Genomic DNA, 13835 nt, shown 5'->3' with positions numbered 1-13835 from the left:
CCACCAATCCTGAGTCTATTTGAAAATAGCTATAATTCATTTACCCATAATATCATTTTCTGTATGCATAAGAACTCTTTCATTTATGTTCGGCAGAAGTCGCATGGTATAGCATATTCCAGTAAATAGATATTTGTGGTATGATACAGTCTAAGTTTTGAAAAAAAAAGATGAGATTTGATCCTATCAGATCTAAACAATCTTGTTTTTTTGAACATGAAGAGATAAAGAAGCCATTGCCATTGCCGGAAATACTAGGCCTACTAAAGGCACAAAAATAGAGGGAAGGTTAAAATCTGTCATAGAATGAATACCTCAATTTACTATTTGTACCTGTTATTATTATATTATTATAAAGATATCTTGTAATAATTATAATTAATTCTTATCATAGATAATTACTATCTAATAATCTAAAATAAAAATAAATTATGAATTCGATTCGAATTATTATATTTATATTTTAATTATTAAATGAAATTTTCAAATTTAAATTGCAATATTTAAATTATTAAATTGTAATTTAAATTAATATAGATCGAGGTATATATCTAAGTGAGTATGTATAATAAAAAGAGGAATGTAGAACTAAATAAAATGGACTTATTCATCTTTCGGCATGAAAGATATGTATGATAATCGATTTTATTATTCTTCCTCTTTTCTTCTTTTGTTCTTGTCTTCTAATTCGAATTTAATAAAGAAAAAGTTTTTTACAAATTACCGAAAGATTTGTTAGAATCCCTCACTAAGCCAATAGGGATTCTTAGTCAAAACGAGATTTCGGGAGATATAGAAAGATACAAAAACTTATATTTTCTATATCTATATTTGAATTTAATTATACAATATTTAAATACGTAAAAGGGAAGATGCAATATCGTTTTCGTTGCCTAATTTTCACAAAACAAAAAAAAAAACAAAGAATTCACTCTTTTGTTTTTTTCATTGTATAGTGGCTTCCGATTACTACTCGTAATATTTTAGTAATCTATAATCCATCATAGTAAAAAACAATTAACCCACCACTTTCAATTTTTTACTTGATTCTTTTGACGTGGATTCTGAGAAACTAAATACTTGTTTCCTACAAATAAGAATTGAACTTAATACTTACTGATTGAATTTTGATTAAAGGAAAGCCACGCGTGTGGAACTGAAATAACTCACTCAAACGCTTTTTAAAAGATTTACGTGGTAGATTAGATGAATAAGCCTTCTGGAATAAATTATTGGGGCCCCTTGTGAGCCTTCAGGGATGTTTTAGGCTGAATGTTGGCTTGCTGCTGGACTTGATAGAGCCAAAGAGGAAACTGCTACTGAGGTCAAGATCAACTACATGACCTGTAGACTGGTCACACTCGACACCATCCCAGGAGCAGCAGTCGCTGCCTCCACCAACTTTGAACTTCCACGATCGTAGCTTCCAGTAAGCCAGGGATCAGAAGATGCAGATTTATTGAAGGAAAATGCTTGCTTGAATTGCAAAAGAGCAGAGCTCTCTTCAGCATGGCAGAGTGGCTGCATGAAAGAGAAATTATTAGGAGTTGCAGTAATAAGTTGAAAGCAACAGATGATCAAATGCATGAACATAAAGAAATAAAAAGAGGCAGCCATGGGATGTGGCCCAATTCTTTGGTACTCTTGGATGATCAAAAAGAATGTTAATGGGGGGATTTATAGAGAAGTGGTATGAGGCATATTAATTAATTTTCATTTGACTCTTCAAATCCCATTTAATTTTGGGGATGGAAAAATTGATGGGTGATAAAAAAAATTCAAAGTGGACAATGATGCACATGACTTTTTTGGCATACATTAATAGGAAGTGATTGAAGTTTAATGTTTACATGACTTTTATCATGGACAATGATGCACTGGTGGGCCACGACGGTGACCTGCGATAGAGAAGACAGCAAGGCGGCAAGGCCCATGTTCGCCGGCGTCACCGACCGATCGGACTTCCCTGCCGAGGAAGCCCCAACACAATAGGTCTGTCCACCATGCCAAGAGTCGCGACCCATCAACGGCGGCATGGGATGCCTCTGGTCACGCCGGCCATCAACGAGATCTCGGCCATGGCAACTGTTCACTGATTGTGTTTGTTTTTCTTTTTCCCTATGCAGGTAGAGGAAGAGACCATAAGCAGCTCAGAAAGGCTTCAAATAAAAGGATGGCAAGTAACCCCTTTTATACGCATCTAATTTGTTGAGTAAAGCATTTAATTGCTGTTAAATCCTGAATATAAATCTAACCAGTTTGTCTAATTAGTTAATTGGATTATATTCTGTTTTAGATGCAACTGTGAGTTAATTGTGCTATCAATCTTATCATAATGAAGTGTTGTTACAAAAACAGTCTTGAATTTGCAGTGATTGTTTTTATTTAGGAATTACCATGTCACCTTTTTATATAGCAGTTATGGAGAAATGTCATTCTTCTAGTGTTGTCTGGCTTATTGTTAATGTTCGATGAAAACTGCAATGAAAAGATGATAATATTATTTCTTGATTTTTTGTTGCAGTAATCTAGGAAAATAGGAACACAAAAGGCCCAAACCAATAAGATTGGAGCATTATCTACTGGAAGTTCTTGTCTCATGGGCCATCACAGTTGTCCATGAAAGTGGAGCATTTAATTTAACCCATAAAAATATTTAAAAAATGAAAAAGAGGAAGAAGTTGCAATTGTGATCAGTTAAAAAATTTCTAACTGTAACTGGACTGGGCCAACTAGAAGCTGCAAATCTTAAGAGTCCAAATTCAAACTTAACACGCATGTCTATGTTTAGAACCATGCTTGCAATATAGGAAAACATGTTAATTCTAAGTAGGTGAAAAGAATAAGATTTTTCTGTAATGAAAGTAAGATCGGTAACACACACATATATAGTTGAAATGTATCAAATTGACAATAGAGAATTTGAGGAAAGTAAGTTGTTATAGTTGTTGAGGGATCTCTCTTGAGAGCTTGATTCGAGCAAAGTCCAAAGCTTCAATATTGGATAGGTACCGCGAGGATGATGGGATGATTGCTCTTACATGACTCTTGTTGCTCGTGCTTTTGATTCGGGCTAATGAGATAAATTGTAAGTGTGAGATTTTGTCTCACTATGCAAGGTGAGGAATTCATGACCCACCGGTACATACTGGATATATTATTTACTCGATCACTGGATACATACTCGATATATTATTTGCTCAATCACTGGATCTATGCCCTGAGGGCATGGAATTCCCCCACTTAGTTCCTTGTGGGGTAGGTTGAGCAACTGAAGGGCCTTGAGTTCTCCTAAAAGTTTTGGAATTCCTCCACCGAATATGTTGCTAGAGAAATCAATACCAGTGAAGATGTCTAGTGTCTCGGCATACTCTCTATCCACTACTTGGTTTGTTATGGTTATATGGTAGAGAAAATGATATTCCGAAGTAATATTCGGCAATCCTAATGTTAATTTTCTTCACCCTATCTATGCCAAGCAATTTCATTGCATTCCAACTACAAAAGTGTTTTGTAGGAAAATCAATTGAAAATCCATTGCATGAGAGGTCAATGATGTGCAAATTTGGGGAGACTCAAACTTGGTTTGGGGGCCCTTTATTGCACCCTAAAATTTGTTGGAGATCAAATTGAGAACCTACATCTTGTTAGGATTAAAGTCCTAATCCTAAATAGCAGAAGAAAAATAATCAAAGTACAAAAAATACACGAGATTTATAGTGGTTCACTCTCATTGTGAGAGTTATGTCTACTGTCGCCATTGCAAATTTTTCACTATAATCAAATTGAAGATTACAAAAATGCATACCAATGCTCTCTAATAATTACCCTAATATAAGCAAAATTAGGACAACAAAAATGCATGTAAAAATCTAAAACTACCTTTATTATAAAATTAAGGTTGATTCGCGTATTGACTTTACGTAGGGGTAATATGTGCCAAAATGATAATTAAGCTCCACACACTAACAATAGGTTGAGGCTTTTGATATAATTTTGAATGAGAGAGCTTTGCTTGGGGTGCCTGGAGTGAAGCTTTCGCTTCGAATGTTGCTTCATTTTGATGGTGTTCTAGTGGTTTTTAATGGCATTTTCTATTCTTCACAGTAGCCATTTTGCGATCTCCACCCATCGATTTCCTACTTCAATGTGAGCTTGTATTAGGATCTTGTCTTCTTCTTCTCTCCATGTATCTTTCTACAAAAACAGTTGCATTATGCTCATTGTTTGAGTCACAATAATCCATTCGTTGATAAGATGAGGTGGACTGGAAGATATTGAAAGAAAACTTAAGCCCAACACTTGTAATGAGTAAATTAAACTTGGCATCTCAAGGTTGGCTTAACTACTAATGTTATCACTTGCATCTTGAATCATATTATCGGACCTTTCAGGCCATAACCATCCTTAAAATTACTTAATTATTTAAAATTTCTCCACATTTATATCTCTCATCCCCACTCTTTCCCTTTCTCTATGCTTTGCGAATATTGGGTTTCAGAGTATTGATGTTGTGGGGTTTGTGCGTGCGTGCGTAGATATATTAAGACATGGAGATGAAATATGGAGAGAGAGATATAAATTAGCTAAAGTATGAGAGAGAAAGAGAGGGGATTTAAGCCAAAGAAAAATGCGTAAAAGATGAAAATTAGAAAATACTAGTAAAAGAGGTGACGATCAAAGAGAGATGAAATGAGTATTTCTCAAAGTTATTCGATTAAGGTGTAAAAAAAATATTATGTTTATGTATCTTACTATTTTTAAAGAAAATAAAAATTATACGTTCTTTAGAGATTTATGTTCAAATGAAATAAGGCACAAGCTTCGAAAAGGATAAAATAGAAAGAAAAACCAATTCAAACACTCAAAAACCAAGAAACTTTCATGTATTAATCTCATTCCTTAAGTAAAAAGGTGAAAAAATAATAAATGAAGAATCAAAATTCAAAAAACACAAATATTTATTTATTTCTTGCTGAGTATGTCTCAACAACGAAAAAAGAGATAAGATAGAATATGCAAAACTACACGGGGGTAGGGTGGGTCAAAAGAGTAGGGGTAAAATAGTCACTTTAACTCCTCCTTATTAGCGATCGTCTAACAAAATGGAGGCCACTTAATTCTTGAAATGTGGAGAAATATTGAATGCAATGTGACAAAAATTTCAAAAATGTCTACTATAATTACCTTAAATTAATGCAATAATGATATTATTGTAATTATATATAATTTTAGAAACAAATTTTAAAATTAGAAGGAATAATATGCCCTGCATTGCTTCCCAATCCTCCCTTCCAGCTCTGCATCAATTAGAGACTACTTCCTTATTCCATATTTCTCCACCAATGAAATTAGCAATCTGCACCCATTAATATTTATTTACATACACACACACATATATATATATATATATATTTGTAGGGGTTTTTCTTGAGCCGTATTAGTTTCAACTTCTCGAATAATTTTTCATCGAGTTGATTAGTCTAGTATGATTTTCAAAATATTGAGTTTTTAGACCAAATAAAAATAATAATGATTTTAATATTGAATGATCTGTGTTCAACACGTGCACTTGATAAAAAAAAACACTACACATGCTCAGCACGTGCAGTTTATAAACAAATATTACATATTTAAAAAATTCATAAAAGATAAAACATTCATATAAGATAATTAAATTTAAAAAAAAATACACATAATGTATTTGAAAAACATAAAATAGCTATCTTTCTTATTCGATATTTCTCCATCAATGAAATCAATCTACATCGCATGTGCTTAATGATATATCAAGACTTAATATCAATCCAAAACTAACTGATCAATATATGCCTCACTAAAGTGAAACTCTATTATTCGATTGTCTTCCAAAGTTAGAATGATTAATGATAACTCAATATATTATGCTAGAAATAGGATTTCTTCCACTTAAAAAATATGTATTAAACTCAAAGAGATAGATCAATCAAAATGTGGTAATAAATAACAAATGTATAGTTTAATTACTTAACAACACGATTCAATCTGACACAATTACTACTATCGAACCATGTGGCATATACATCTATCGATGACGCATCATCTTCTATGATTACAAATATTAGTAATATACAATGGTCAATATGAATAAAGTATATAAGTAGTATAACTAGTAATAATTAATGATCACACATGATCCAAAATTTGTGCTATATCACTGGTCAATCTTTGTGTGATTTCTTTAACACAAAAGAAAAAGTTTTGAAAACAAAGTTAGGAGTAAAAATCCATTATCAAATATGTAATTGAGAAATTAATTAATATATCACACAAATGCACGTAAAATAAATGAAATAATGAAGAATAAATAATTTCATTAATAATACAAAGACAACTCAAACACAAAAATGCCTTGTAATGTAAATAAAATAACCTTAAAACACATCAATACTCTAAAATACCCTTATGAATTTAATTTTTTTTTTTTTTTGGATTTTGGCCTCTTATCATAGCTTTTATATTGATGTGTTCAATCATCATGTGAGATTTGTTACATGAATTTTATCTTGAAATTATTTGAAAACACATGCAAGACACAAGGCAACTCATAGGGAATTCAGATGATTAATCTCAAATGAAATTATGTCCCAAATATTTCAAGTTTTTAGCAAGATCATATCACACTTTAAACATTATTTCAATAAGATTAAAAACAATAGTGATATTGTCACTATCATAAATAAGATCTTATAAATCCATTTCAATGTGTGTGTGTGTGTATTATGTAGTATAATTGCTATTGAAGAAGCTAGCTTAGCTAGAAGGGCCAATTAGAGACCAACCTTACTAATCATATGAATCAAACCCATCTCATTCTTTACCTCACATTCCATGAAAGAACCAAAATCCAGTGGTGTCGCCCTTATTGCCGGTGGTTATGGCATCTGATCCAAAAGAGAATTGATGCTAGAAGCACTCATCTCCTCCATTAGTCTCTCTTCGAATGGGAACAGTTTCGACACCAGTAGGTCTCTGGCAAGTGACTGGCCGTACGTTCAGGTTGAGGCTTTTGATATAATTCTGAAGGAGAGAGCTTTGCTTGGGGTGCCTGTAGCGAAGTGTTCGCTTTGAATAATGCTTTCTTTTAGTGGTTTTTAATGGCATTTTATGTTCTTCCCGGTATCTTTCTACAAAAACAGTTGCATTATGCTCATTGTTTATGAGTCAGAACAATCCATTCGTTAATAAGATGAGGTGGAGTAGAAGATGAAAGAAAATTTAAGCCCAACACTTGTAATGAGTAAATTAAACTTGGCATCTGGACGTGGGCTTAATTATTAACATTATTACTTGCATCTTGAATCACATTGTCGGACTTTTCAGTAGACAATAACCTTTAAAATTACTTAATTATTTGAAATTCCTCCACATGTATATCTCATATCCCTCTCTTCATGCCTTGCGAATATTGGGTTTCAAAGTATTGAGGTTGTGGGGTATGTGCGTAGATATATAAAGAGATGGAGATGAAAGATGAAGAAAGAGATATATAAACTAACTAAAGTATAAAAGAGAGAGAGAGAGAGGATTTAAGCCAAAGAAAAATGCATAAAAGAAGAAAACTAAAAAATACTAGTAAAAGAGGAGGCCATCAAAGAGAGATGGAATGAGTATTTCTCAAAGTTATTTGATTAAGGTGTAGAAAAAAAATGTTATGTTTAGGTATTTTAGTATTTTTGAAGAAAATAAAAATTACACGTTCTTTAAAGATTTATGTTCAAATGAAATAAGGCACAAACTTTGAAAAGGATAAAATAGAAGGAAAAACCAATTCAAACACTCAAAAATAAAGAAATCTTCAGGTATTAATCTATTTTCTTAAATAAAAAGGCAAAAAATAATAAATGGAGAATCAAAACTCAAAAAACACAAATATTTGTTTACTTATCGCTTTCTTAGGGTTTAGAGAGTGTCTCAAAAATGAAAAAAGAGATAAGATATGTAAAACTACACCTAGAGTTAGGTCAAAAGAGTAAAGGCAAAATAGGCGGCTCTTTCTCTCTCCCTATTAAGGCTCATCTATAAAAATAACGACCACTTAATTCTCGAAGTGTAGAGAATTATTGAATGCAATTTGTCAAAAATTTTAAAAATGTCTACTATAATTTATCAAACTCCATGAGAGAGAGAGAGAATGCAAGAAAATTAGAGGGAAATATTTTGATTTCTTTTTCTCTCTTGTTCTTCATAACTTTTATGCTTCCAAGGCATTTAACATGGTGGCAAAAGGATGGTGATCGTTGATTCATGGCATGATCCAACGGTTGTGATTTCATAAGATTATAAGCTTTCACTCCTATCAATCCACTTGCTTGGTCATTTCCATTTTAGGAATTATGTGTGGTGATTGATTGTGTATATTTTTTTTATTATTTTTATAAAAATTATCAATTTACTAATTTTTCAAAATTATTTTTCAAAATACCATCTTACTGGCACTCAAAATTTTGGATTTTTATAGAGCCATTGGTGAGATTGGTAGCTTTTCTGTATCAAACACAATACGAGTTATTGGTTTTGTCAACAAAATTCAAAATTCTAAGTGTTAGACAAATAATATTTAAAAAAAAATAAATCCAAAAATGTTGTAAAATGACTAAAAATTTTGGCTTTTAAAAAGTCCGCTATTAATTGGTTCTTCCAGCGACCCTTTAAGAATTCAAAATTCTAAGTATTAAAGAGATGATATTTCAAAGAGAGTTTTGAAAATGTGGTAAAATGAGAATTTTTTATAAAACAAGTGTTAAAATTATCAAAAAGTCATCTTTTTTATTTCTCTTTTTCTTAAATGACTAATTGTACATATAACGATAATTTAGTTTAAACACACACACACACACACTCTCTCTCATTAATTTGCAATTTACTATCGTCTTTAAAGGTCGAATAAATGGTTATTTAGTTAGGGGGCGTTTGTTAAAATGAGCAAGATAAGGTGATATCAAGATAAGATTGGGATACTTTCCGGACCAAGATATGGAATGATCAAGATAAGGCCGGGAAGCATTCCAAGATTTCTATCAGACTGTTTGTTAAATTTTTTAGAATTCATTGGTAACTGTATTTTTTCTTTCTACATGTTTGTTAATATATATGATAAGCACCAAGATAAGGTTTTTTTTTTCCAAAATATCCCTATTACCAAATTTATGATTAAAATAGTATTTTATGATTAATATGAATTGTCAAAAAAATTAAGATTAAAATTAAAAATAATATTTTATTTTCTAAATTCAAGTTCAAAAATAAATTTGAAAAGTATAAATAATAATTGTTAGGATTACAATAATTCCACCTACATAATTAAAAATAGCCAAAACATATTTTCATAATAGATAATAAAATATAAAATTAAATAAAATAATTTAAAAATTGATGAAATGAATTATATTAGTTAATAAAATATATATATAGAGAGAGAAATTTAAATTTTAAAAATTAATGAAATGAATAATGTCATTTAAATTTTAAAAATTGTCAAAACATATAATAATTTAAAAATATATTAAATAATATTAATTATAAGAGATAAATAAATAAGCTTTTTAATAAATTTAAATCTTTAAAATGCATTAAATAGCATTAACTATTTTACAAGGGGTAGATAAGTAATTGAGGCTTATCTTGAAAGAGCCAGATAAATTTATCCGATGAAGGAGGTCGGATAAATTTATCTTGAAAGGGGGAGATAAGAGGTCACGTGATGCCTTTTCTGGAAATGGCCAGATAAGCTTAACAAACATGTTGGAAAGACCAAACATCCAGAATGCTTCCCATATCTGACATTTTCTCCCTCTTATCTTAGTTAACAAACACCCCCTTAGAGGAGAAAAAGATAATTAAGGCACATTAATTTCATTTCTAATTAAATTAACGTAAATATAGAGTGTTTGGTTGTGTTAACTATTTCATCACTTTAATTAATCTCATTGGTTAGTCAAATATATCATAACTAGTTGTTAAAAAGTTGTGTAATAATGTAATTGTAAATTTTTGGACTAGTCGTATGTGGTTGACTATTATAATGTCTTGTGTGCTTTTCTTATATTATAATTATTATAATTAATATTATTTTGTTAATTATTAGTTTAAGATTAAAAATATAAATATGTAGATATCATATATCTTGACTATAAATATGAAAATGTATAGATTATATGTTTATTGTATCTTGTCGGGTCTTTTTATTCTAGGACAAAAATGGAAACAAGAAGTGGATTAAGTCAATAAGCCATGTCACATGACATTCGCAACATATAAGGTTTGTTAATTGAATTAATAGAGATTTTGTGTCAATATTAACAAAGATATGATAAGGTTTCTTGATATGAAAATAATTCAAAATTTTAAGTGCTAAACAGATGATATTTCAAAAGATAGTTTTAAAAATGTTATAAAATGACGGATCAATATATAAAACAACAAACAATATATGCATTAGTACATGAAGATTTAAGCCCCCAAGGTATAGGTCGAACGGTCAGATAAGTAATATATCAGTGTCAATTCGGTGGGTTGGGACTTCGTTCCTTGCCCTATGCAAATGGTAAAGGCCCAACCTGTGATTTATCTTCCCTGACATAATCGAGGACACGAGCATTGGAGGCCGTACAAGAGCGATCATCCCAAGTGCATGAAGACTTAATATCAAACCAAGACTAATAAATAAATGACTCACTAAAGTGAAACTCTATCATTTGATTGTATTCCCAAACTTAAAATGACTAATGATAACTCAATATGTTATGTTAAAAATATGATTTATATAATTCTCTCACTTAAAAAATATTTATTAAACTCAAAGAGAGATAGACGAATCAAAATGTGGCCATATATAACAGAAGTACAATTTAATTACACAATAACACCATTAAATCTAACACAATTACTAATATCGAACCATGGTGGCACATATATCTATCAATGACTTATCATATTCTATGATTACAAATATTAGTAATATACAATGGTTAATATGAATCAAGATTGTAAGTAATATAGATAGTAATAATTAACGACCACAAATGATCCAAAATCTGTGCCATCACATATCAATCTTTGTGTGACTTCTTCTTCACAAAAGAAAAAGTTATGAAAACAAATTTAGGAGTAGAAATCTATTATCAAATATGTAATTGAGAAATTAATTAATATATCAAAAATCATGTAAAAGAAATGAAATAATAAAGAATAAATAACTTCATTAACAATACGAAGAGAATCAAACATAAAAATGCCTTGTAATGTAAATAAAATACCCTTAAAATACATCAATAGACTCTAAAATACCCTTATGGATTTTAAAATTTTTGGGGTTTGGGCCTCTTATCATTGCCTTTACATTGATGTGCTCAATCATCATGTGAGATTTATTACATGAATTTTATCTCGAAAATTAATTTGAAAACACATGCAAGACACAAGGCGACTCATAGGGATTAAGGTGATTAATCTAAAACAAAATTATGTGCCAAATATTTCAAGTTTTTAACAAGATCGTCAAATTTCAAATATTATTTCAATAAGTTGAAAAACAACAGTGATATTGTCATAGTAATGAAAAATATCTTATAAATCCATTTCAATGTGTGTGTGTGCATGATGTATAATCGCCCTTGAAGAAGCTAGTTTATAGAAGGGCCAATTAGAGACCAACCTTACTAATCATTTTAATCAAACCCATCTCATTCTTTACCTCACATTCCTTGGAAGAACGAAAATCCAACGATGCCATCCCTGTTGTCGACGGCCGTGGCTTTAGATCCAGAAGAGAATTGATGCTAGAAGCACTTATTTCCTCCATCAATCTCTCATTGAATAGCAGTAGCTCTGGCACTAGTAAGTCTCCAGTAGGTGACCAACCATCTAGGTTGAGGCTCTTGATATAGTTATGAAGGAGAGAGCTTTGCTTGAGGTGCCTGGAGCGAAGCTTTCGCTTCAAATGTTGCTTCCTTTTAGTACCATTCCAGTGATTTTTCTCGATAGTCATTTTACGATCTCCGCCCATCAGTTTCCCACTTCAATGTGAGCTTGTATCAGGATCTTGTCTTCTTCCTCATTCCATGTATCTTTCTTCAAAAATAGTTGCATTATGCTCATTATTTATGAGACACTACAATCCATCTGTTAATTAAGATGAGGTGGAGTGGAAGATGAAAGAAAACTTGAGCCCAACACTTATAGTGAGTAAATTAAACTCGGCACCTTGAGGTTGGCTTAATTACTAACGCTATCACTTGCATTTTGAATCACATCGTTGAACCTTTCAATAGACAACCATCGTTAAAATTACTTAATTATTTGAAATTCCTCCACATGTATATCTCCCATCCCTTTCTCCATGCCTTGTGAATATTAGGTTTTAGAGTATTGAGGTTTTGGGGTTTGTGCGTGCATGTGTAGATATATAAAGAGACGGGGTGAAAAATGGAGAAAGAGATATATAAACTAGCTAGAGTACAAGAGAGAGAGTACGAGAGAGAGAGAGAGAGAGAGAGAGAGAGAGAGAGAGAGAAAAGGGGGATTTAAGTAAAAAAAATGCATAAAAGAAGAAAACTAAAAAATACTAGTAAAAGAGGGGGCCATCGAAGAGAGATGAAAGGAGTATTTCTTAAAGTTATTTGATTAAGGTGCAGAAAAAAAATGTTATATTTAAGTATCTTAGTGTTTTTAAAGAAGATAAAAATTACATGTTCTTTAGAGTTTTATGTTCAAATGAAATAAGGCACAAACTTTCAAAAGGACAAAATAGAAAGAAAAATCAATTCAAACACTAAAAAACAAAGAAACCTTCATTTATTAATCTCCTTCCTTAAATGAAAAGGCGAAAAATAATAAATGGAGAATCAAAACTCAAAAAACACAAATATTTGTTTATTTATCTCTTTCTTAGTGTTTAGAGAATGTGTCTCAACAACAAAAAAATAGATAAGATAGGATATGCAAAACTAAACATGGAGTTAGGTAAAAAAAGTAAGGGCAAAATAGGCACTTTATCTCTTCCTATTAATGCTCATCTATAAAAATAGCGACCACTTAATTAATTCTCGAAGTGTAGAGAATTACTTAATGTAATTTGACAAAACTTTCAAAAATTTCTACAATAATTCATCAAACTCCATGAGAGAAAGAAAATGCAAGAAAATGAAAGGGAAAATATTTTGATTTCATTTTCTCTCTTGTTCTTCGTAACATCTGTGCTTCCAAGGCATTTAACATGGTGGCAGAGGGATGGTGACCGTTGGATCATTCCATGAACCAACGGTTGCGATTTCATAAGATTATAAGCTTTCACTCAATAAATCCACTTGCTTGGTCATTTCCATTTTAGGAATTATGCGTGATGTTTGATTGTGTATACTTTTTTCATTATTTTTATAAAAATTCTCAATTTACTAACTTTTTGAAATTATTTTTTAAAATACCATCTTAATGGCACTTGAAATTTTGGATTTTTAAAGAGCCATTGGGGAGATTGGTAGCCTTTGTGTATCGAACACAATACGAGTTATTGGTTTTGCCAGCAAAATTCAAAATTCTGAGTATTAGATTGATAATATTTAAAAAAAATAAATCCAAAAATGTTGTAAGATGACTCTAAATTTTGGGCTTTTAACAAGTTTTGCTATTAGTTTCTCTAGTGACCCTTTAAGAATTCAAAATTCTAAGTATTAAATAGATGATATTTCAAAGATAGTTTCGAAAATATAGTAAAATGAGTTTTTTCTTATAAAGCAAGTGTTAAAATTATCAAAAAGTCGCCATCTTTTTTATTTTTCATTTTCTCAAATGACTAA

This window comes from Diospyros lotus, unplaced genomic scaffold (genome assembly GCF_014633365.1).
Source record: "Diospyros lotus cultivar Yz01 unplaced genomic scaffold, ASM1463336v1 tig00011885, whole genome shotgun sequence".
Taxonomy (NCBI): domain Eukaryota; kingdom Viridiplantae; phylum Streptophyta; class Magnoliopsida; order Ericales; family Ebenaceae; genus Diospyros; species Diospyros lotus.
This window is presented reverse-complemented; position numbering follows the sequence as displayed.